At 52.0% G+C, this 24,956-nt stretch overlaps 1 long non-coding RNA gene across 1 annotated transcript; it reads right to left on the bottom strand.

Moving 5' to 3' along the window:
- Positions 1-2,430: 2,430 nt before the first annotated feature.
- LOC131918568 (uncharacterized) lies at positions 2,431-22,140 on the bottom strand. Its single transcript, XR_009381026.1, has 4 exons — positions 22,022-22,140; positions 12,858-12,916; positions 11,180-11,321; positions 2,431-2,550 (listed from the first exon to the last, which is right to left on the bottom strand). It is a non-coding gene; the product is annotated as an uncharacterized LOC131918568 (long non-coding RNA).
- Between the last annotated feature and the right edge of the window lie 2,816 nt (positions 22,141-24,956).

A 24,956-nucleotide genomic window follows, 5' to 3' on the forward strand; every position in this document is an offset into this window, starting at 1 on the left:
GGAGGGCGGGGTGGAAAGGGTAACCCCTAACTCGGAAAGTCCCAGAACCGGGCATGGAGGAACCGAAGGAGGTCTTAGAGGCAGAATAAAGATCACAGCATTGACACCGGGTTTCAGCCCACCTCGGCCCACACCAGCAACCGGCGTTTGTCACAGAACTTTCAATGAGGTGTCGCGGAGAGGGGAAGGAGTGTGCACGGCTCTATTAGCTAAGAGTGATTCCTCTATTAGCTAAGCCGCAAGCACACCTCAGTCCTCCTTCCCAAGGGGACTTGAGTCTGAGGAGCTATCCTTTAGCTCTGGTACCCTCCCTCCCTGCTAAAATCTGAGGTGCACGAAGCCAAAGAGATGCAGGCGTGGAGGCCAGGAGAGTGTGGCAAGAAAGATGGTGAATCAGCTGCCCTTGGGAAAGAGGCCAATCAGTGCTCTCTCCCAGCCTCCGCAAGGCGCCCCTGACCCAGTACCCATCCCCCCGAAGTCTGGCACCCTCGAAGATCTGGAGCGGCAGCGCGCCCCCGTGAGGCCCAACCTGGAGGTTTTCAGCGCGCAGTTGATCACGCCGCTGGTCTAGGTCGGTCCGGCCCGGAGTGGGGCGGGGCACAGGGGGTGCAGACGAACCCCGCCAAGGGTCCTTACCTCCGCGCGCGCGGGCATCCGTCCGACCAAGCGCAGTTTGCTGCTGGGACTGCGTGGCTGGGGAGGCTCCCACGGGCTCGGACCGCGCATCCCCCCGCCCCGAGCCCCCAGGCCCTTCGGTGGCCCTGAGCAGGGTCGCCGGGACCCCGGCACAGGCACTGCGCGGGCGGGAGGAGGCGGCTGCTGCGGGGCGCGGCGGGGCGGGGCGGGGGTATCTGCCGGGCCCCGCCCGGGAGGGGGACGTGGGAGCGCTTATCCCGGAGAACAAAGGCAGCTGGGGATGGCTCCCCCCACCCTCCTTCCTCCTGGGGCCTGCCCCTGAACTTGAACTTGTACTTGACACTTTGTCCGGAAGGTGGCGAGGACGCTTGTCTGAGTCGGGACAGGGCTTGCCCGCCACCTTCGGTCCGGGAGGCCGGAGAGCTTGCACTCCGCTGGGACCCTAGGGAGCCCTGATCTCCAGGGTCCAGTGTCGCTGCAAACCGCCCGGCGCTCCAGGGCCCTGGGGTTCCGGGCTCCCTTGAGACTGAGGGTGCGGAGGCCTTGGGTGTCGGGGCCCCGAGACCCAGGCGGAGCCCTGCTCCCCGCCGCGCCCCTCCTCCCGATCCCGCGCCCGGCCCGCCGCCGCGCTGCGCGGGGCAGGCAAGATTCTCTGCACGTCGCGTCGGCAGGCACTATTCAGCCGCTAATTGAACGTTAATGGCAGGTGCGGATGAGGTCACCGGAGCTGGCTTTTCTCACACATTTTTCATGCAAATTCGCGAAACTCTAAACAAATTTGAATAAAAAGCTCTTTGTGCCGCCCGCCTCCTAGTCCTCTCCTCCCAGCCCAGGATCTTGGCTCCTCCCGGTGCCGGGGGCTCCAGCCTGCAGTTCTGGCCGCAGGATCCGGGCGCCCCGGGGAGTGCCGCCTGGTAGTCGGTGGTTCTGGCTCGAACTACTCGGTGGTTCCGGCTGCTGTGAGCCGGCGAGAGTTTTTCATTTGGGATCTTGGGGTCAAATCGGGCTGGCCAGCCACCAAGCTTTTAGGGAGGCAGTGGGTAAGCAAGCGCCTGGCGACGGGACAGACAGGCATTCCACTGCTGACATCTCACATTTCAGGCGCTCACACTCACGCCGGCCACCTTGAACAGCTTCTTGGTTCTTACCCTCTCCGTAGCTTAGATGGGGATAAGGATGGACGGTGCCCAGCTACGCACGCCAACGCCTGAGGATTAAATGTAATTTAGGGCTGCGCAAGTACTTAGAGCTGTGCTGGGAGCAAGAAAGTGTTAATTATTGTCTGGGGTACAAGGGCCTGTGAGAATGAAAACTGATGAAAGCATGATTGTGATTTTGCGCATACATGAAAAAACTTGTCAAAGGCTTTCCGAGCCTCATGACCCCCTGCTTCCCATTCTGCTCATAGAGATCCGAAGCCCAGGGCCACTGTTTCCTAACTGTGTGGCTCTGACTGTGTCTAAGCCTCTCTGAGCCTCGGTTTCCTAATGTGGAAAATGTGATCATCTTATGGGATCATGGTGAAAATTGAGGAGATATTACTTGAGGCTTAGCAGTACACTGGGACCGGGTTCCCAGTTCAGAACCTCCACCACTCCTATGTGAAGACACTTACACCTGAACACAAGCTAGGTTCTGGCTACCCTCCTGACCCTAGCCCAGGTAAGAGAGACGATAGTCTGAGGCTTCTCACTCCATCCTCCCCATCACACCTCAATACCCCATGAGCTGTCTTTGCTAGTGATTGAATCTTCCTCTCCTCACTCTTATCTGCCCAGAAAGAAAAAAAAAATATTAGAGACAGAGTCTTCAAACTTTTATTTGTTGTGAGCTGGGATAAAAGAGGCAGAGGGTTCCCAGGGTTGGAAGAGTCCTTTCTCTCGGGATTTCTCTTAATTCTTCCTCAGGGTTGTCCTGAAAAAAAAAAAAAATCGATGATTTGGAGAGAGTTCCAAGGATTCATGAACCTGAGTGTCATCTCTGCTCTCCCCTGTCTGCTCCTCCAGCCTCAGCCTTGCCGCAGCCCCCCACAAGTCCACCTCTGAGGAGCAATGGGGTGAACCCAGGAGCATCCTTGACCTTTCCATCAGTGTTTTAGGTCAAGGACCCGAAGGAAGGGCAGCATCTGCAGAGTGCAGATGACCTGCCCCCAGGAAGCAGAAAGCATAGTCCTCAACAGCAATACTAACTGAAGGCCCCCAATCTGTGTATGGCTGAATTCCTTCTCCAGCTAATGCCCAGGCTCCAAGTCTTGGCATATCCCAGAGATGAAATTAGATAGAATTAGGGAAGGCCCCAGGCATGGTATTGTGGGAACCTTGGAGGGAGAGAGAGGTTAATGTCTCTTCATATGGAACGGGCCAGGAGGGGTTCGGGCTTAGGAGACCTCTTTTAAAGTGGCCCAGGCAAACAGGATATACTTGGGGTTAGGAGTCCAGACTGCAATCAATGAGATGGGTGTTAAATCTCAGTTCTGTCACTTTCCAGCTGTGACTTGGGACATATAACATTTCTGGACTTCTGTATCACCTGTAAAATGAGTGTACTAGTGGTTCCCACAGTATAAAACTGGGGCTCACTGCACCAGAGCAGACCTGACCTTACAGCACCACCCCCTAGCTGCTTTCCTCCAGCTGCCCTACAAGTCCAGGGACCTCCATGGGTTTCCCAGGTTCCCCTGGTCAATTCTACTGTGAATCTTTGCTGGCTCCCAAGTCTCAGGACCCAACACAGAGCTCGGTGGGATGTTGTACCTAGACCTACGTTGGATTCCAAACCTCAAGGCTCAGCTCCACATTGCCCTTTACAGGCACCCTCTAGCAAGCAATTTACTCCTTTGGGGGTAAAGCCAGGCAGGCATTTGATTAGCACTGGGAGCAGCAAGGTCAGGCAGTGTCTCTCTGGACACATGCTGTGTATGCAGATAGAGCCTTTCAGAGTCAGTCCACTCCTGAGGCCAGACTGTCCTCAGCAGGGCACTTCCCATTGGGCTAAAGCAGGTAGGGGCGCCTACTCCTAATCAACACAGCCACAAAGCCCCCCTCCTCAAAACAGCTCCTCCCTGAGGGAAATCAGAACCTCACTTGATTTACCCACTCTAGGATACTGACTCCGCCCCTCACTTGCCAACCAGCTTGGAGGAACCCTCTGATGTCCTTGCTCTGTTTCCTGCAGAGGTGAGACTGAAATCTGATGCTCACCTAAGCAAGAACCAGAGAAGCTAAGCCTGGCACATAGTGGGCTTTCGGTTAATAGTAGCAGCCATGATGATGACACGTGATTGGTAGGCTGCAGTAACACCACTGGCCAGAGGCCATCAGTACGGTTAAGACACTCTTCCCTGCCACATCACCACCTTGTCTTAGCGTGTCTACCCTTCATTGGCTGAGAGAAGTTAAACCTATTAGGTGATTACTACTCTTTCTGTTTTCAATGAAAGCATTTCACAAACACAGAGAAAAAACAAATACAAACATACAGGAAGAAATCCCTCCCATTTCCCAGAGGTTGCTGTCCAGTGTTTATGTTCAGGAACCATCCATACACAGACATAGACAAGCTTAATGGCTGACAGATTTTATTTGACTCTGGGCTTCTTGTGTGTCGTATGTATTTTACCACGGAGCTTCACATACCTCGGACTCCATAACTGACTTTTAAATGTATACAAACAAGAACATACTTGAATGTTCTGTAATTTGTTCTACTAACTTAAGTATATTAGTCAGCCTTCATATCAGCCTGCAAGCAAAGATCTACCACACTTTTACAGCTGTGTGGTATCCCATAGTATTAAATGACCCGTTAGTGAAACACAGTTCTTTGTCCATGCTTCTTAGCAAATGTTTCCAGTGTATCTGGAGGAAATTTCTAGTCATGAAATTAGTAACCAAGTATATGTGCCTTTTACATTTTGACATTGAAACATTTCAGAAAATGTTGAAGTTTCTACTCTCCAACAACTGCACAAAAATATCTAACCAGTGGGGCAGAGGCACCAAGGGGCCCACTGAGAATAGCGCTGCACTGGCCTGTTGTGTAGGGCAGCACCTAGTGGCCTGCTCCTGTCCAGGCCTGTGCAAGCTGGGGGCCCAAGGGTGCCCTGCCTCCCAGCGGAGTCAGATCGATAGGCGCACTGGGAGCGGAGGGCAGTCGAATGTGGCCGGGGTCCCGCCTGAATGCTTTCTTGAAGCCATTGTCTGTCCCGCCCAGTCTCCTTAACAGGAGTTGATTCAGGGTTTATGTGGAGGGGGCTGTGCAGGAGGGGGTGTGCAGTCCTCACCACAGGCACCCAGGAATGTGTCACAGGAGGGAGAGAAAGAGCAAGGGGGGAACCCATGCCTGGGAGAGACAGGACGTCAAGAACCCCTGACTAATGAATAGCGAGGGTGCCCTTGAACCTCACTGGGCTTCCCCGTTCTCAGGCCCAGAACAAGAGCCGAGACACATCTGAGGCCAGCTGCACAGGATGGCGTGGTTCATCGGAGACACTTTGACAGGCTGAGCCTTTTCCCTGCATAGCTCCGATCTGCCTCCCAGCTCCCCTGGTAACAGCACAGCAGCATGGCTCCTGGTTCCAGGCCCTGCCTGCTGCGAGCAGGAGGAGGGGGGAAGGAGCACCAAGGGGAGGACAGCTGGGGAGAAGCATCTTTAACTCCTGGGAGGCTCGAGTCCCTGCCTCTGGCAACTTCCCAATGTGCTGCCTAGTTCTTTGGGGGTGGAAATGCCAGTCATGAAGCTTCCATTTCCCAAGTGCCCGGACAGAGTGTCCCACCGCACATCAGACCCAGAACAGTCCTGAAAGGTGTGGGGTGGGCAGGCATGGAGGAGATGCTAGGCCAGCAGGTTGATGATAAAGGCCCTCTAGAAGGGCTCCTGCTGAGTCCCTGGGGGCAGGACTGCTCCCTGTACAACAGCCTCAGGATGGCGGTTCTGCATTTTCTTTTCCTGCTGCACTCTTCTGTGTCTGAAGCAGCTAGGCTCTGTAGGCTCTGTATTGGTCCTGTGACCCTGGCAGGAGTTACCACTTCTCTGTTTCCATAAAAGCTGAACTGCCTGTCCCATCACTGCCCTTCACAGGACCATCTGAAGACAAGAGAAACAGTCTACAAGCAGCTTGCACTCAGGGAGGCAGCTGTCCTGTGATCCCATTCAGGTATTATGAGGGCTGGGAAGGGGGAAATGGGGAGGAGATAGGATCTTCCAAGGTTATGTCAGGATCTCCCCAGCAGGGAAGTTCTGGAGCTGGAAAAGGACTCATTTATGACCATGGCCTTTGGGGTCTCTGAGTACAGCTGGACTTAGGAGATAAAAGAGATGGAACTTACTCTTCCAAAGCATTTTTCTATATTATTTGTATGTCTTTGTGTATGTTTATGTGAAAGGTATGGTTATTATTATTGTTGTTATATTTTGGGCCTAAGGGATACATCTCAAGGCCTTGAGCATGCTTGGAAAGCTCTCTACCACTAAAGCCTATCTCCACCCCGTTTTGTATTTTAGAAAGGTGGAAGCAGTGCTATGCCCTGGCCCAGGGTCACCCTGGTCACACAAGGATACTGGGTTCGCGCCCTCTAGACTTGACAACCACACTTGTTTTAGCTGTATCTGTAGTGGAGTCATCTGGCTGGAGAAGTCAGGGAGAGAAACCAGACCTTAAGGAGTGTTGCCTTGGTGGAGTCTAAGGGGCTCTGGCCCAGGGAAGGTCCCAAATATATGACAAACCTTCCTGAAGCCCCCGGGGCACTGTTCAGAACACCTGGAACCAGAGGAGAAGGCAAAGCATCCGACTCAGGCTGAAAGCACACCGAGCCAAGACATACACTGGCCCAGGCCTTCGCTCCAGGACAGGCCACTTTCCAGTTCAATGCTGAAGGTCAGCAACGGGACAAGCTTCTGGTTTTTTTTTTTTTTTTTTTTTTTCTTTCTTTCTTTGTTTCTTTGTAGGCTTTAGTAGAGGAATCTACCTGTGTCCCAGGGCAGCTTGAAGGAGAAAAGGCTGAGTTGCCTGAAATTCAGGGAGCAGGAGGTAGGGTGACTTTCAGGTAACAAAGCAGAAAAAATAAGAATTCCCAGTGTAAAATGTAGAGGCTAAGTGGCTGCAGACACGGTCATATCTAGTGTTCCTTTTCCAGGCCGGAAGAGGACAGAGGCTTGCCCAGTGCACTAAACAGGACGGTGGGCTGCAGGGTGAGGAGCCTCTGACTTCCAAGTGAGTGGGGCTGCTCTTCTTGTGTCCTTGTTTCTTTACTAGGCCACCTTGGACCCTGAAAGGAAAGATTTCAGTAAGGAAAAAAGAAAACTCAGAGGAAGTCACTATTGTCAAGATGCATATGTCCAGGGCAGGGGATAGTTTCCAAAATCCTGGGGCTGAAGACTTATGCTGCCTTGAGGCCAGAAGCTCTCTTTAGTAACACATGGCTCCATCCCGCCTCCAGCATCACACTCCCAGACAACAGGAGCCACTAACACCCCTAGAGAAAGAAGCAGAGGCCTGAGGAGGTGAGTCAGACTGAGGACAGGCCCCTAGTCCTTGGCCCACAGTGCTTCTGAAAAGGACGCTGAGAGATCCAGATGAAGCTCAGCCCCACAGAGAGAGGCTGGGGCAGGTTTTCAGCCAGCCTGGAGCTCAGATCAGATGGGGGTGTGCCCCATGGGGGGCAGATCTGACCTGATGAGAGAGCAAAGGAGAGGGGATCACGCATCCCACTGTCCTGTCAGGAACTGCCCCAAGGGAGTTTGTGTGCTTGCTGAGGAAATAGACACCTATGTGTCGGAACAGAGAGACAAAAAGACAAATGGATTGATTTGGGCCCAGCTGTGCCCTCTTCTGTGGGCTGCTGGTTCAGACAGTTGCCGTACTGGTACCAAGGCCAGTTGGTAGTTAATACTCTGAATATCACCACTGTTTCCATCCTTCTCTCCAAAACACAGCCATATTAAGTGACCTTGAAAAGGTCAACACCTTCCTATCTGTCACATAGCTAAGAAGAAGAGCCAGTGTCTGCACCAGGCACAGCAATTCCACAGTAAGAGTTGTTCCAACATTACAGATGTGACTTTAGAGGTCCTGGGACATTCAGGGATCTAAGTGCCCATGAATTGAGGGCTGAGTGTCTATTCCTCTGTCCCTTCTCTTTAGCCAGGGTTTTGCCTGCCTCTGGGTCGTCACAAAGCCCCAGAACTACCTGGGCCTGCATTCACATCCCGACTTCAATTTCTAAACTCTCTGGGTTTCCTCAGAGCCACTCAAACTAATATGGAAGGAATCCCGTCTAGCATAATCACTCTGCTGTAGGACAAATCTCTCCCCTGGCCAGCTCTGACAGCATTTTTCTGGCTGACCAGGAGAATGACTACCTGTAACACACAGATACTACTTCTAGTTGGGTTTGGCAGCTGGAAGATCTAGGAGCTGAAATACAGTTAAGGGCAGCTACGGAAAAATAAAGGCCTAGTTACATAGAAAGGACTAGAAAGCACCAATCTTAGGAAGTTTTCTTCTCAGGAACAAAGAACAAGGTGATGCCTTAGGGCGGGCAGGACCTCTCTCTTAGATTTCACTGGGTACCACCCATCCTGGGTCCAGCCCAGCCAAGACTACTGCCTCTGGAGGGGGAGCTGCGCTTGGAATGTGATTCTCCAGCTTTGCCATGACACTTGGTGATGCTCCATTAGCAGAGTGTGACTCCTAAGATCCCCTGTCGCCTCCTAAAGCCTCTGCCAGCCTGCCCCCCAGCACCACACTGATCACCAGATTAAGGAGCTCAGATACAGCTGAGGCAGCAGCTGAGCAGCTAAGAGAGGGATGGGGCAGGGCGGGCAGCAGACAACTCCCCCAAGGCCCTGCCATCTTGTCTCTTCCCCACCCTACTGCAGGCACTTTGCTCACTGGGTCTGGCTTCCATTTTCTTCTTCACTGAACTTGGGCTACCCCACCAGACTCCCAGCTTGAGTGAGAAACAGCTCAGGGGTCAGGGAAGAGGTGCTGAGATGAGGAGGTGGGAGAGGGAACTGGCTAGAGCCATGCACTAGGAGGAGAAAAGCCCAGGTTCACCTGTTGTCCACGAGGCCATCGGAGGCCAATCACAGAGCTCCCTGTTGGTCTCTGGCCAGCTGCCTGCTCTAAAGCAGAGCACCTCCACCATGTCTGAGGAGAGAAGGCTGGCAAAGAAGGAACCAGAGAGGGAACCAATTGGGCACTAGAATATTTTCCCAAAGACCTTAGGATTTCTGGACCCAAAGACATCCCAACGTATTTAAGACATACACAGAAGTCAGGAGTGGTGTTGCATATCTTTAATCCCAGCACTCAGGAGACAGAAGCAGGCAGATCTCTGTGAGTTCAAGGCCAGCCTGGAGTAAGTACATAGGGAATTCCAGGATATCCAGGACTACATAGAGATTCTAAAATTTGAACACACACACACAGGGAGAGAGAGAGAGAGAGAGAGAGAGAGAGAGAGAGAGAGAGAGAGAGAGAGAGAGAGAGAGAGAGAGAGAGAGAGAGGAGAGAGAGAGAGAGAAGAGAGAGAGAGAGAGAGAGAGAGAGAGAGAGAGAGAGAGAGAGAAGAGGAGACTTCCTTTTGTCTGTAAAGGATGACATAGGCTTGGTTCATCTGTGATTAAAAACTGGTCAGAAAGGAACAGGGAGTTTGGACTGACTAGTCCTGGGCTTAGATGTGCAGTAACCAAATGCCACGTCACAGAGGGCGAGACTAGTGGGGATGAGTGGTGGGAAGAGACCAGCAAAGAGCTGGGAGTCAGATGTGCAGACATGTGCACATGAACGAGAGAAGCAAGGCTGCATGCGGCCCTCCCCTTCCTGGTTCCTGAGGGGCTCCAGAGGGCTGCCACTCTGAAGACATGACCTGGGAAGATGCTAGGAGGCCTGGCTGAGCTTAGCCTGGTAGGTATCCAGCCCTTCTCAGCCCTGGGCCCTATCCCAGGGCCTGCAGGGGCCCAGACAGCAGGAGCTCTCCACCCAGCTTCTCCTACGCTGGGCTGGGGTGGCTTTTCACCACTGCAGCATACAGGCCAGAGGGGGACTCAGGCTCAGGAGGGGCTCTGTGAGGGTCTGGGAAGACAGGCTCTGCTGATTCCTGATCCTCCGTAAACCACCGCCCAGAAAACACAAGCCCTCACTTGAGCATATGCAGTGATCAAATCCTTTCTTCCATCTCCCCACCCACCCCTATTCAGAATTCACTGGTCTCTTTCTTGTCATTGTGCTAAATGAACACAAGCTGAAATGATCACCACCGGCAAAGATTCCCTCAGCTAGGAGGAAACCAAGAGTTCCTGACGCTCAACTTCATCATTTTGCTGCTGAGATTAAGAGCCAGAGGGACTTGCGCTGTCCAAGGTCACACAGTAAGCCAGTGGCAAGGCCATGACTGTACTCTGCCACCCTACTACAAGGGCCTAAAAGGGAGCTTCTCCATCATATCCTAAACAAGATCCTGACCTGCTATGGACGGCAGGGGTCTGGGGACAGAGGAGGCCTTAATGCGATAAGCTGACTGGCCATCTGGCTCTGGGACAGAAGAGAGCCCAGACTGGTCGCTTCTGCCACCTGGTCCCAAGGGGCCCTGTGTCGCAAGAGACAGACTGCCAGATGGACAGGCAGTAGCCTAGGTCTGGGTAGAAGCCAATGAGTTCCTGGTAGTCAGCACTGACCAACTTTCGGCAGTAGGGAAGAAGTGGAGGGGCATAGAGGGTAAGGCCGGGCTCCCCACAGGGCAAAGAACAGCAGGACAGGGAAGCTGGGGTTCCCCATTCAGAGCCTGAGCCTAGCTCCCCAGGTAGGCCCAGTCCAGCCCTGCCAAGCTCAATTCCCCAGCCTCCAGCCCACTGGCCAGCCACAAACAGGGCCCCCTCCTAGGGGAGGAGGAAGGCAAACACATCTCCCCTGGCACCTTCTCAGACATGCATGCAAAACTAATTAACATGGGGAGACATGCGAGCAGCCGGCCAGCTCCACACCCTTGAGTCCATGCAGACAAGGCGAGCCCTTGTCCAGGGGACCTGCACAAAGCTTTGTTGCTAATTTAGGCATCTGTCTCTGTCTGGTCTGGTCCTCCTGCCTGCACTGGGGTTTTTCCCAGCCCCTCGGACAATGCTGGGAACAGGCCCGCAGATCCCTTATTCAAATCACACCCGGGACAATGAGCTCATTGTGCAGGCCACAGAAAGGGGGATGCTGGGGGGTGGGAGTACGTAAGGGGCATCGGGGAGTGGAGAAGGGTGGGGGTGTGTGTGAAGAAAATAGGAAGCCAGTAAAGTGTTTACTAACATAGCCCCTGCAGCTGCCCAGGGCCCCTTGCCCCTCCCTTGCTTGGCTGGGAGCTGGGAGTCTTGGGACTGGGAGGTGGGAGCCCCAGAGTGGATGGAGGGCCTTGTGTCTATGGGCCTAGCAGACAGATCCAAACTCTGACTCCAGCCTTCATCTTGGTGGCTTCTTCCTTCACCAATCTGCAGTCATCCCTGCATGTTCAAGGGCGGACATAACTTTTGAATGATTTGGGGTTCTTTTCTTCCTTACCTCAGGTTCAGCAGAGTGAATGCAGAGTGATGCACGGAGGAGACAAGGCTAGAGAGAAGGAGGCCCTGGAGGCTGTGCAGGGTGGGATGGGCTGTCTCGGCCATTGTCTTCAGGCAACATTTCATTTTCTCCTCCTTCCCATCTAATAAATTAGAGAGTAGACGGTAAACGGTGAAGGGACAGGCTCCCCACGGACACGGAGGGCGGAAGGCAACTCTGTAAGCTCTTGGCAGATGGGCTCCCTCAGCCCAGGCCACTGCTCAGGCCATACCTGGCTAGACACTTGAATGCATCTCCATACAATGAACAACATGAGAAAAAGCTTTCTATCTATATATGTGCAAGTACATATATACCAGCATCCTGATGTCCCTGAGGGGGAGAGCTGAGGCTTTGAAATGTCTTCCTTTAACAACACCACCCCCAGCTCCCTGTCGCACTGAGCACGCCTAGACAGGCCGACATAAATAGACACACACAGCCTGACAACTGACACGAAGATACAAAAAGAAACACACACACCCAGAGGCGGCCACAGACACACACTGACAAGGGCGTAATGAGTGCGGACGGATGGATGTGCATTCAGTCAGGAGCTCCTGCCACTGGGGTGGCCGAAAGGTTATGGTGTGGCTGCAACAGCACTCCAGCACCCCCTTCCTCTCCAGCACCTCAGTCTCCTGTGACGGAGAAGTAAAATACAATTTCACCGTCCAGATGGAAGCGAAGGACTCCTGAGTCAGGAAAGTCTGTAACTGGTCCAGCCCTCAGTCAGGGCTGGCTAGGCTATCTCAGAGACTTTTCTTCTTTTATTAATGATGAAAGAAAGGATAGCCAAAGCCATTTTGTCTTTCCTTTTCTTTCGTTTGTTTTCTGAGGCAGGAGCTCATGTAGCCTGGCTGACCTTGAACTTCTGATCTTCCTGCCTCCATCTCCCAAGTACTAGGGTTAACGGCATAAACCATCATCTGGGCTTCAAAAGTCATCTTGATTGTCCTTATCTCAAGACAACAGATCCTGAAGTTGGAGCAAGTGGAGCTTTGCTGGGCTGGTTTTCCTTTCAGCACACTCTCAGGCTCCAGTTTCTTGCTGTTGAAATAGTGCTGAAGGGGTGTTGTAGGATGAAGAGGAACATAAATAGTTGATATGTACCATCCCATGATGGAAAAGTATTAGTTTGAACCACATGAACAGTCATGAAGAACCCATGAGAGGGACTGCAGAACAGGAACTGAGACAGCTGTGCACCTCCTTCATGACTGTTCTTGATCTAACAGTGAAGAAATTGTATCTGGGTCAACCTAGCAAGCAACTGGCCCCACAAGAAGAGAACATTCCATTTCTTTATTTACTTAACTGTATTGTATTTTGAGACAAGGCCTCATTAGCTGTTCAAACTGACATTGAACTCCTGGCTCAAGCATTCTTCCTGCCTCAGCCTCCTGAGTAGCCAGGACCGGAAGTGTACGTCCCTCACCGGCTTCTCTATTTCAGTGTCTCCCTCAAACTAGGCTGCTTTTGTCCCAGTGAAGGAAACACAGTAACAAGAGTGAACTGAGAGTGAATTCTACCTGGACCTTCCATCTACAGCCACAGTCCACACAGAGAAGGAGCTGCTGCTGGAGAGAGCTTTGAATGTACAGGCAGGGCCCATGGCCTGTGTTGGAAGGGAACCCACCTTCTTAGTCATCTCCAAGCTCTCTTTTCTCTTCTTCTGACCCTGGAGCGGAGCGTGTCCTGGAAGAGAGACAAAACCCATGAGAGGGACTGCAGAACAGGAACTGAGACAGCTGTGCACCTCCTTCATCAGCACGAGAGTCGGGGAGCCACTCTGCTCTGGAGGAAGCCTCGTGACTGAGAGTGTGTGCCGTCAACCAGCTCCCATATTTAAACCCTTGGCAGTCTCTATGGATGTGACATTTATTCAGTAAACTTCCTCCAGGAAATCTAAGCAAAAGAAGCCAGAAGGGAGCCAAGGCCACCCAGTGCAGGGAAGACCCACTTGCGGCTAGACCCCGAACATCCCCTTGCTCTGTTGTTCAGCGTACAGGACAAAGAGTACATTCTCTCTTCCTGGGAAAGCATCCTCACGGACCTCTGGCTTTCCTAAATGAAAGAGTCAAGCGCTGCTGCCTCACCTGTCCACAGAAGGGCCTGTTCCAAGTGCACTCGCCTTGTCTACCAGCAACAGCTGGACAGTACAGAAGGAACAGAGCGCAGGACACATCCTCCTAGGCTTCTGGTGGCTAAACCGAAGATTTAGAAAGATTATCCATGCAGCCGGAAGTGGCATGGGCCTCCCGTGCTTTGATAATCACCATACAATATCTAAGAGCTTGATCTTACACACACACACACACACACACACACACACACACACACACACACACGTCTACCAGAGTAGTAGTAATGAGAAGAAACCCATTTGTCTCTCCTGGTCTGGGAAGACAAGAGACAGAAAAAGGCCATACATAGTCAGGGTTAGAGGGCTGGGGCTAAGGATGCATCTGCAGGGCTGGGTCACAACCCAGCTGTGTGGGGAAGTGGTGGTCAGATGCTCGCTACTGTCCCTTCACATGCAGGCCTAACTGCCCAGAACTGTGCTCAGGGTCCGGCCTGAGGAGAACCAGGTAGAATTCTGAACGTGGCACTCCAGATAAGCTTCTGGTGTCTAAGGAGAAGAAAACATCTATCCATGAATTCCTCCAGGTATTGGTTTATTATTTCATTGCACTTAAGATGTTTCCTGCTAATCTCACACATAAATCTCAACGAGTTATTGATATTCTGATTCTTAAGATCGAAGTTGTTTTAAACGGAGAAAGGGAAACTATAGAACTGGTGGGGTCTAGAGAACTGAAGTGTGCCTGAAGCTAAGTGACAGCTGAGGGTCGCCATAGGCAAAGCATGAAATGGCCTCTGACTTTGTTCTTGTGGGTTCTTGAAGAGTGGAGGGGCCTAGGGGAGCAAGAAGCCATAGAATGATGATAACTGTCACATCCCATGCCTGCTAACTCAGCACTCCCTCCCCTCAGCCTGACCTTCCTGTTGTGGATGGATATGTGAAGTTCCCTATCACAAGAGCTAAAGGGCTGGGTAGAGGACTGTGGTTTCCTCCTCTGCGTCCCCAAGGCCTTACTTAACACATAATGTGCAGTCAATAAATGTTGAATGAATAAATGATTGTGGTAGAAAAAATAATGTGGCATGGGAAGATATCCAATTTCTGAGCTCCACAATTTCCCTGCAAACTTGGAAACAGCTCCATGAGCTACTAGAGTCCAAGCCAAGTGCTACAAGGTGACAGGCACAGAGTGGGCATGCCTGCTGAGCTCCAGCTGGCCTAGGTGGCACAGGGCCTGACAGCCTCCATCCTACCCATCTTGTACCCATGGTGACCAGGCCAGTTCCTTTAGCTGGCTCCCTGCCTGTTACTCTCGGCTTCCAGCATCTGACCTGACGTTCCATACCAAATCTTATGCCCTGTCCATCAGGACACTTCCAGCTTCTCTGAACCTCTAGCCAGAGAGTACTCTCCTCTGGCATGGATGCCCTATCCTGCCCTCTTGGTGGCCTAAAAGACATGTTTGGTCACAGGAAGCCTTCTCTGGTACTTGTATCTCCAGACAAATTCCTCTTTTCTCAACTTCCTGGACCCGAGTTAGATCATATACCCCTGTATGAGTGACTACTAAGGCTTTTCAAGCTATTCTCTCTGATCCAGAGGTCAGGGAGCAGGTCAGGGTTCTCCCTACACTATGGAGTTTACGGACAATCAGGAAACACAAGGACTTAGTGCAGCGTAACTGACAGAGAGCTAAGCTTGGTCCCTTGCTTGCTGTCTTCCAGAGATTTTATTCATGACAATGTGTGACACCACATCAAATGAGATGCATACTAATATTATATATATATATATACACATATACATATATACACACACACACACACACACACACACACACACTTCTCCCTCTTCCCCTCCTCCTCCTTTCTCTCCTTCTTTCTCAGACCCAGGGACTGAACTTGGGCCCTGGTACTTTTGAGTGCTACTCCTAAATTCACAGGTGAGAACAGTAGCTCACAAAGAGGAAAAACAGCATGCTCGTGGTTTTTGAACTAGATCAGAAAGGCTCCAGAACCTGGGTCCTGTTGAGCCTGTGGCTTCTGCCTCACTGCTGTGCTCGGACTACATAAGGGAGAATCTGCAGCAGCTGAAATGGGATGCAGAGGCTGGAGAGATGGCTTAGGGAGACTGCCAAGCCTAATGACCTGAGTCTGATCACCAGGCCCACACAGTAGAGAGAACTAGCTCATGCTGTCCTCTGATCTACACACACACACACACACACACACACACACACACACACACACACACAAATGCAAATAAATATACACAAATGTTAATATGTATTTAAATGCAATGGGATACAAGAAGTTACAGGCTCATAAGGATGGGAACTAGAGACCCCCTCCTTCTCTTTACCCTCCCAAGGCACTTGATAAGGAAATGACACTCTCAGGGGTGATGGCCATTCTCCTAAGCAGGTTTCTATGCTACCAAACTGGCAGACAGAAGGAAGCCTTGGCATTCTTTGCTTAAGGAAACAAGACTGAGGGCTGGAGAGATGGCTTAGCAGTTAGGAGTGCTTCCGGCTCTTCCGAAGGACCAAGTCTGGATTTGCACACTCTTGTTAGGCAGCTTACAACATCTGTAATTCCATTTCCAGGGGACCTGAAGCCCTCTTCTCGGCTTTGCAAATATCTGCAAACACATGCTACACATACACACACACACACACACACACACACACACACACACACACCTTAGAAAACAAGATTGGACAGAGGACACAGATACTATCCCTTCCCCGTATGACTGTGTACCACTTCTAGAAGCAGAAAGCAAAACCCACATTCACCCTGAGCAGCCAGACTCTTGCAATTGTGGGAGTTGGTGGAGTTGGGTCACTCTGATTTTATTTTATTTTACTATTATTTATTTATTTATTTATTTATTTATTTATTTATTTATTTATTATTTCTTTATCTATCTATCTATTTATTTATGACAGGGTTTCTCTGTGTAGCCCCTTGCTGTCCTTATCTATCTATCTATCTATCTATCTATCTATCTATCTATCTATCTACCTACCTACCTATCTATGGGAGGGCTTCTCTGTGTAGCCCTGGCTGTCCTGGAACCACCCTGATTTTTATAAACTGAAGCACAGCAAGGCTTGGCTGACAGACAATATCAAGACAAGCCAGGACCAGATGAGATGTTTCCTACCTCTCTAATTCCTTACTGGGGTTCCTAGGGGCCTGACACTGAGCTCTCTCCATCTGGATTACTCAGCTGTGTTGCCTACCTGAAGTAGGAGATGCTGCAGAGACATCTAGCCGCCCAAATAACCCCATGCTGCCTCCCACGACTCAGCTGATCCCTTGGGAGACAAGGACCCTGTGACAACTGAACCCTAAGACTACAGCTTCTGAGCCATACCTCACGCAACCCCTGTGTGACATTTGGCTGAGAAAAGAAGGGTGGAGCCTGGATTATATTTACTTTTCTGAACCAGGCCTCAAAGACCCAGTGTGCAAAGATCAGCACAGAGCCTAGCACAGTGCGTGTGCCCGGTAAATGCTTTGTGCCACCATCACTATAACCCTTAGGATTTCCATCCCCATCTCGCAAGCTCCACTTTTCAGACACTCCCAGAGTATGGAGGCTGGAAGGCCCTTCACGCAGAGCAGGGTTTCCCCAGGAAGAAACTGACTATTACGAAGGGGCCAGGGCTGCTGGCAAGGCTGGCCCACAGCCTGGGGTCTTCCAAGGTGAGAAGGCTGAGCAGGCCTCTACCCTCTGACAGCAGGATGAGCCCAGCACCTCCCTGGGAAAAAAAGAAATCTCTCTGGAGACCAGCGGCCTGGCAGGGAGCCAAAGCAGGAGCCTCTCCAAGAAAATGCTGGCTTTGAGCCAAGGAGCATCCCAGAAGCTCCAGCTTGCTCATCAGGGAGGCTGGGGAGAGGAGGGGCAGCCGGGAGATGGGCAGCCCCAGGCAGGTTCCAACCAAAGGAACCCAGCCAAAAGGGAGTTTGATGTGAACCTGGGACACACAGCTGTCTTCCCTGTTTAGTGGTTCCTCTGTATCTGGGAGAGTATGAAGTCACTAGTGGGGGGTGTGGGCCCCACTTTTGGAACAATGATCCTATCAGCTCCAGCTCTGCCCACACAAACCCACTAGGGTACTGCTGACCTAAGTTTTTAATCTAAAGGTTCTTTCTTACTCTTACCCTAAATGCTGAAAACACCATGTTGCCCGTAGATTCAGGACTGAGAGGTAATCTCCACCTAATGGGCTCTTCTAGGCTGTCCTAAAAGTCCCCTCAGGCCTGAGACTCCACCTGGTTTTTCCACTGCATTCTGTGCATAGACCTCTGTGATTAGACATCTCCTGGGTGAGATCAGAACAATCAGTCCAAGTGTCAGGTCTGTAAAAGGGCTCCACCCTCTGGTTTAGACCAGCCATTTCCAGCAGAAATGGAAGGAGGGAGTTTTCCTATATAATCTTAAATGTTCTAGAAGCCTCATTCCAAAGACAGGAGAAACAGGTCATTTTAATTATATATTTGATTTAGTCCGATCATTACTTAAATGTGCCATGCTGCCCACATTTATGGGATCAACCATTCCTGTCTATTGGGTACCACACCAGACAGAACAATACAGCTCTTGACTCCAGCAGCAGGCCACCATTTTCAGATGAGGATACAGCCAAAGTCTCTATGGAGAGGGCACCACAGTAGAAGGCAGAGCCCCAGACTCCATCCTTACAGCTGGGCCTACCAGCCTTCCCTTCCAGCTCCCAGATGCATAACCATGGACTATTAGGTAGAGGACTGTATGCTCGCTCAGTCAAGTTCAGGGGGACTGCAACATAAACCTAAGGAAACAGACAACTCCGAGGGGACGAGAAACGGATACATTCGATGTTATAAGGCTGAGGAACAAAGACAGCAGAAGGGGACTGGAGGGAGGCTCTGGAGACCTCTGTGTCGGCCCCAAGTCTCGCTGAGGCCCTCTGTTTGTGCCATCCTGCTCAGGGCCACCTGGCTCCCAGGGCGGCACGTCAGTACCCCTGCTCCAGCACAGGGTCTGGTGAATTTTCCACCACGTCTCCCTGGAAGAACTACCCACAAAAGCTCCTCTCTGCTTTAGAAGGCGAGAACAAGTCGTGCATTTACCCACTGCCTCTAGTCTTCTTCCTCGGAGTCGCCATGCCAACACACAGTCATAATTACCAAGGAACGCGTCAATAGTGGCAGCATTGACAAAGACACTATATCAGGGCTTGTGAGCTAAGCAAGGTCAGGCTCTTCACAGCTCCCCAGCTTCCTGCCCACTTCCTTTATTCTCCTCAGATCCATCGCTTTCCTTCATTCTTTCTCTCCCACCCAGATGGTCTGATTTTATTTTCTCTGCAGAGAAAGGAACTACAGCTCAGTGTATAAAACACTTTTATAGCAATTAGGAGACAGGTTCTCCTTTGAGTTCTGATTTTAACTTGTGGGAAAAAGTCACTTTAACATCCAGGCTTCAGGGGTTTGGGTGGTTTTTTTTGTTTTTTGGGTTTTTTTTTTTTTTTTCTGTGAATGGGGAGAATGTTTCTGGACACTGCCTATTCAACAAGGGGGTGCCTGCATTCAATTTGCCTTCTAAATTCAGAGGCTGAGTGTCATGTAGTCATCTCTGAAATCGTCTTTATGATCAACAACAGAGGTACCAGAAGCTCAAGGAAACAAAAGGAGGTTCAGATCAGAGAGGGAGTTAGTTCTAATGCCTGGGAACAGCAGGGCTTGTATCTCCCCCCAGGAAGAGCGAAAATCTCAGAAAAGGAGCCAGGAACAGCTGAATGGTGGCCTCTATCAGATTATGAAAAGATGAGTGGGACGGATGAGAACTATCAGGCTAAATGACAAGCATCCTGAGGCCCCCAGTGAGAAGCAGGACATGCACCCATTTAAAATGAGAGGTCAGAAAAAGAAGGCAGCCAGCCTTCACTGGAGCCCTACACAAGAGCGCCCCGATTTCAGAACACCCAGTGCACCAACATCTGAACTTACAAAGGAGATAAATTGGAGGCTGATGATTAGCATCACAAAATGATTATTCCCTTTGTAAAAGGCTTCACTGCAGGACTGCTTTAAATAGTGCATTTAAACCATGATCTGATTTGCTAAATTCGATTTATACACATCTACTGCCTAAGCTGGCGTGCGGCTGTATTTACATGTCTTCCCTTGGCACAGAGGAGGGGAGAAGCTAGCCATTATTTGGGGCCTTTAATCCTTGTAGACAGTAACTAATCTGGGGAGCTGAACCCTGTTTTTCTTCTGCAGCTGGGGCTTTAGCTGCACACTAGCCCCAGTTCTGCTGCTGTGCCCATGGAGACCCTGCTGGAAGACAAGTTAGGACTAGGCCAGGTCTGTTGGAGCCTTTCTGGAAATAGGGGCTCCCTACCGAGAAGCATACCCCTCCCCACATTCAGGAGTAACACTTTTTTGGTACAGATTTCTGGGTTACTGAACTATTTTGTTCCTGCAGTCATCAAGCCAAGGATTCAAATCCCACCTTTTGGGGGCCACTGACATTTACTAACCTGAGTCACAGCTATATCAGTGAGTGTACTTAAGTCACAGGAACCAAACCTGTGAAGGAATGGGAAAGCTGGCTGTCCACTAAAGAAGACAAAAGATCTCCCGGCACAGCACAGGAGGACAGAACAGGGACGGACACACACACACACACACACACCCCTTCCTTGCTTCACCTAAAGGGATTTGTAGGCTTCCCTGACAAGGCCCTCTGAAAGACAAATGACCCTTTCCAGTGGGGTCCAGTACATGTGATAGTGCAGCTAGGAATCAGGCCATGGAAAATCCACTCTCCAGCTCACACTGTATGCTGGAGTGGCAGTGGGGGTTATATTACTAAGTACAGGAATTCTACACTGAAAAAATCAAGTGCCCCCCACCACCACCAGTCAGTGGTTCCACCCTACCCTCAACTCAGGACTAGGTTTGGCTTTAGGTCTTGTTTACCACATGTCTACAGATCCCCACAACGATAAGTCCAGCTTAGCACCCAGAACCTGGGGAAAGACTGAAACAGCACCCAGGTCAGAAGAATTTATAGTGAGGATAGAGGTCATCAGGCCACCAGTAAACTATCTCCCTGTTGAGAAGTCCACTGAAGCCCAGCTTCTGGAGAATGGCGGTCAGGATCCCTGGTCCTAGTCCTTGTTACACTAACTTAGTGGCCTCAAGGAAAATCCAGTCTTGGGGGCTCACATCCCCATCTGTGACATATGCACTCAACCGACATCATCACTAAGCTTTATTGAAATTTTTTTCTGGTGCTGGGTATTGAACCACTAGGCAAGAGCTCTACCACTGAGCCACATCCCCAACCCATCAATGTTACACAAACCACAGATCAGAAAAATGTTTGTCTCTGACAAGTCCTAATGAGCTTCCTTTTTGAGCAGGGTTAGAGTCCTCACGCCTTGTCTTGGCTGCCAGGAAGCTCAGGGCAACCACAGCAGCCAACCATAAATATTATTTTAGGCCAGGGCTTCAGGGAAGACGTTGGGGAGTGACGAGAGCCCTCAGATGTGAGGCAGGGCTGAGTGAGGAGACTTGGGTTCAGGAGAGGCTTGATAATGGTTATTGGAAAGGAGAACAGACAAGATAAATCTTTGTGTTTATGTGTATGTGTGTGCACTTGCAGAGACTCAAATTGAGAGCCAAGGCCTCAGGCTTAACAGGCCTCGATCCACACTATTCCTTTGGCACAAGTCACTTAAGGGACTCCTCACCCTCCCTATCTAGGGAGGTCCGAGGTCACATGAAGCACTCAGGCCTGGCACAAGGCGGAATTCACTGAACATAAATTGGTAACTGAAGTTTCTTGGTGGGTGACTCTGTACACAAACACACATGTATAGGGCCTGCTTTAGGGCATCCATGGCCAAGGAAAGCAGACCGACTAATGAATGATGGACTGGGGACACTGGAGAAAGAAAATCAGATGTGACTCTTGGGCGGAGGTCTGGAGAGGGCAAGCCCAAAGATGCTGTCCCATGGCTCCCCTCCTGCCACCTTCATCCTCCAACTGACTCAGCCCAACCTAGGCTGTGAGAACGGGGCCTCTCTAGGTCACCCTCAACCCCAACCATACATACTTTCACAGGTCTCACCCTGGGGCTCTGGACTCTCTTCACCTTAGGGTCACACCAGGGTCTGGGATACTGGAGGCGGGACGGGCTCACCCCCTCCTGCATCACAGTTTCAAAGAAATGTGGGCGCTGGCCGCACAGGCACAGGTTAGCACTGCTTGGAAGTAACTCCCCAAGAGCTTGCGGGTCCAAACTACAAAAACAAATAAACAACAGCAATAACAAAAACCCGCCGTCATGGGTCAGCTGGGCCTGCACCTCAGCTTGGTGGAGAAGGCCCTTCCGCCAGCGTCCCTGCAAGGGGCCCTGGAGCACCCTACTTTATCCCTGCTGCTTTCTCCTTGGCATCCCGCAAGGTCACCGCGGCCTTGGGGCCAGGGTCCCCGAGCGAGCGAGCGAGCGAGCGAGACGGAGGATGGTCCGGGCAAGGGGTGGAGGATGGAGTGGGGGGTGACTCAGGGTACTCGGCGTCGACCCAGCGCAGGCAGCTTCCAGGACTCCCGGGCCCGGTGCACTCTCTCGGAGCTCACGGCTTCCGTGGGCCGCGCGGCCCGGCTGGCGCGAGGAGGGGCTCGGCGGACCCCGCGGCGCGGCGACCTACCTCGTGCCCACGCAGCCATCTTGCCGCCGCTTGCTCGCTCTCAAAATGGCCTCCCGGGCCCGCGGCGCGCCCCGCCGGAGCAGCCTCGGCGCGCGGGCCGAGGGGACGCACGCGGCCGGCCCTCCGGGTCCGCGCTCAGCTCCCCCGGCGTCGGGGGTGCGTGCGCAGGCCGCGCCCTGGGGTCTTCCCGCCCCGCTTTGGCCGCGGGCGGGCGGGCGGGCAGGCGGGCGCCCGGCTCTTCCGTAGGCCCGGGGCGAGCTGGGAACTCGAGGTGTGAGGCCGGCCAAGGAGTGTTGTCTGTCTGTCGGGGGCCCAGGGGGAGCGCACACCAGACTAGGCCCTAGGCGCCCCCGGTGGGGCGAGCCTGACCCCCCGGGCAGATGAGAAGCGGCCGCGCCTTTTACCAGCCGAGGTTCCGGCCACCACCCGCGCCGCAGGCTTAGGCCAGACGTGTCCCGAGAGCCCGCTCGGAGGCCAGAATCGTTCCAGCACCCCGGTGCGCTCAGCCTGCTGGCCGCTCCGCAACCAGCTCAGCCGGGGAGCCGTACAAAGCACAAGCCAGCAGGTGTATTTTTAAAGCCATCGCACACTTGGGATGTGCACACAAACCGGGGGAGGGGGGGGGAAGACTTTGTGACTTTGGACTCTGGCCTAGAGAGGGAAGGAGGGGTCGCCCGCCCTCCAGGGGACTCAGGTAGAAACACAGCCGCCTTACCTGCGGGATCCTGGGCTCTTCCAAGGTTCCTGGTCGCCCGACCCGTTTTGGAGACACCCCATGTCCTCCTTCCCTGGCTGCGGCCACTCACCTCTCCCGTGGCGGTGGTGGCACGCCCTCCTTCGTTGCGGGTGCCAGCCAAGAGACGCAGAGCCCAGGTAGGGAGTGCAGGAAGCTGGAGGACCTGCCGTGGAGCAACTGTAACACAGAGAGGAGACGTCGGGCGCCTGCCACGGACCCCTAGAAGTGTGTCCGGGTCAAGCCTCGGGGTACTGTGTGGCACTGGCTTGGAAGTGGGGACACAGGCGCCCTCCATGTCATGACCATAGCCCGAGGAAAATGTTGGATGCTCTGATCCCCACCGCATCCACCCAGAATGTGGGAGACACCGGGTTGGGTGTCTGCTAAGGAAGGGAGCAGGTTCTGCCTAGGACCCAAGGTTGTCTCTGCAGAAGTCCCTCGGGAATGGAAGTCCAGGAGTCGGAAGACCTGAATTGCGTGTTCCTGACCTAAACAGAAAGCCTGAGTTCGACCCAACGAGGCACGAACGTGGCTTTCCCCAATGTCATAGGACTAATGAGACTTCGACCCCGGGAGGTTTTTCGGAAGAGCCAGCTCCATACATAGAGTTAACACGGGCCTCCTGGAGGTGCTGCCTTGGCCTCCAGCCCTAGGCCTTCTTTGCTAGGGTAGCCAGTGAGGGTCTGCTGACTTCAAATGTCTCAAGACAGTTAGATGTCCCCCTAGTTAGTCATCCAAGCTCAGAATTCGTACCTGTCTCTCCCTGATCTCCCATGGAGTGCTCTTTGAGGCCCTTGGGACCCAGCAGATATGGTACTAGCTGGGGGAAGTAGGTAGCCTGTGGGTCCTTTGGTGACATTTTGCATCTATTGGAGCTTTTATTCTGTCTTCAGCTGGGGGAAGTTTTATGTGTGCACCTCCTGCCATTTGAGATACCATTTGACTATGGCCCACTATGTGCCAGGCATTTTATTTACATATTTTATGTAAATCTCACGTGACCCCTGTAGGTACAGGTACGATTGTGATTGTCCCCATTTCACCCTGAGAGGTGAAGGCCACACCTCACGGATAGCCTGAGTGCGGAAAGGAAGGGGTAAAATCTGTGAAAGAACCCTGCCTCACAGTAGAGCACTCCCAGCTCCCAGCTGCTCAGCCTCTCAAAAGATTTAGAATGTGAGTTTTTTAAACCTGGTGATCCTGAATCCTGAACTCTAGAACTTCAAATGAGGAATTATCACCTTCAGGGGCAGAAAAAGTCACATAAGTCAGCCAGTCCTACCTCCCCATGAGCTGGGGATCTCCGCAGCCTTTCCAGGCTCCACCCTTCTTTAGTGTAGGTCCAAAATCTTGTGGGAACCTGGAGAAGCCCCACAATGGACAACAATCCACTCACAACGGACAACGGTATTATTATCAGGATAACCCAGCCAGAATAATATGAGATATATTGATAGAAGGGCTTGATATTTTTGAACACACCCTGGGGGGATACAGGAGCTAAAAATAAAAGAACATTCATAGAAATGCCCCTCTCTTTTTCCTTCACATTCAGGTAAGAAGCTCTCCCATTCTGAGAGCAGCTTTTTCTTTAAATGGCAAGACATGATGCCTCCCCCATGAAACGTTTATAAGAGGCAAAAATTACATCAATCAGGCCTAAGTTGAAACAAATACATTTTTAAAAAAAATTTTTTAAATAGTCTTTTTCAGACGAAGAGTAAGGGACAGGCTCTTAGCCTAGGCTGTGTGAGGCAGCAAAGACTGGGCCGCTGTAGGGTGAGGTGAGGTGGGTGGGGACTAGATAGATAGACATCCAGAATGGGCGTAATAGCAAAGGACAAGAGACTGGAGCCACACTCTCCAGGAGGCAGACAGAAATCCTTTACAAAACAACCCCAGACAGATGCTCTAACACTGACCTACCCTGGAGGGTGGCCATGGTTCCCAAACTTCCATCCAACTTGCCTTGAGATCCAACTATATCCTAACAAGGTCTGAGAAACACCACCCTCTCTACGTTTCTAAAACACACAAAGACTAGGGATTTGACCTAAGCCAGCGAGAAGCAGTTCTGCTCACAGTACCCCTAATTCGTGGGGGTAACAGAATTAGGCTGCAAGCTGGGATGGGGGGTGGTGAGGCTGACCGGTGAGGGGGCTCCAGTGCCTGCACAGATGGAAGCCGAAGAGTTCTAAT

Source organism: Peromyscus eremicus, chromosome 1 (genome assembly GCF_949786415.1).
Source record: "Peromyscus eremicus chromosome 1, PerEre_H2_v1, whole genome shotgun sequence".
Classification (NCBI taxonomy): Eukaryota; Metazoa; Chordata; class Mammalia; order Rodentia; family Cricetidae; genus Peromyscus; species Peromyscus eremicus.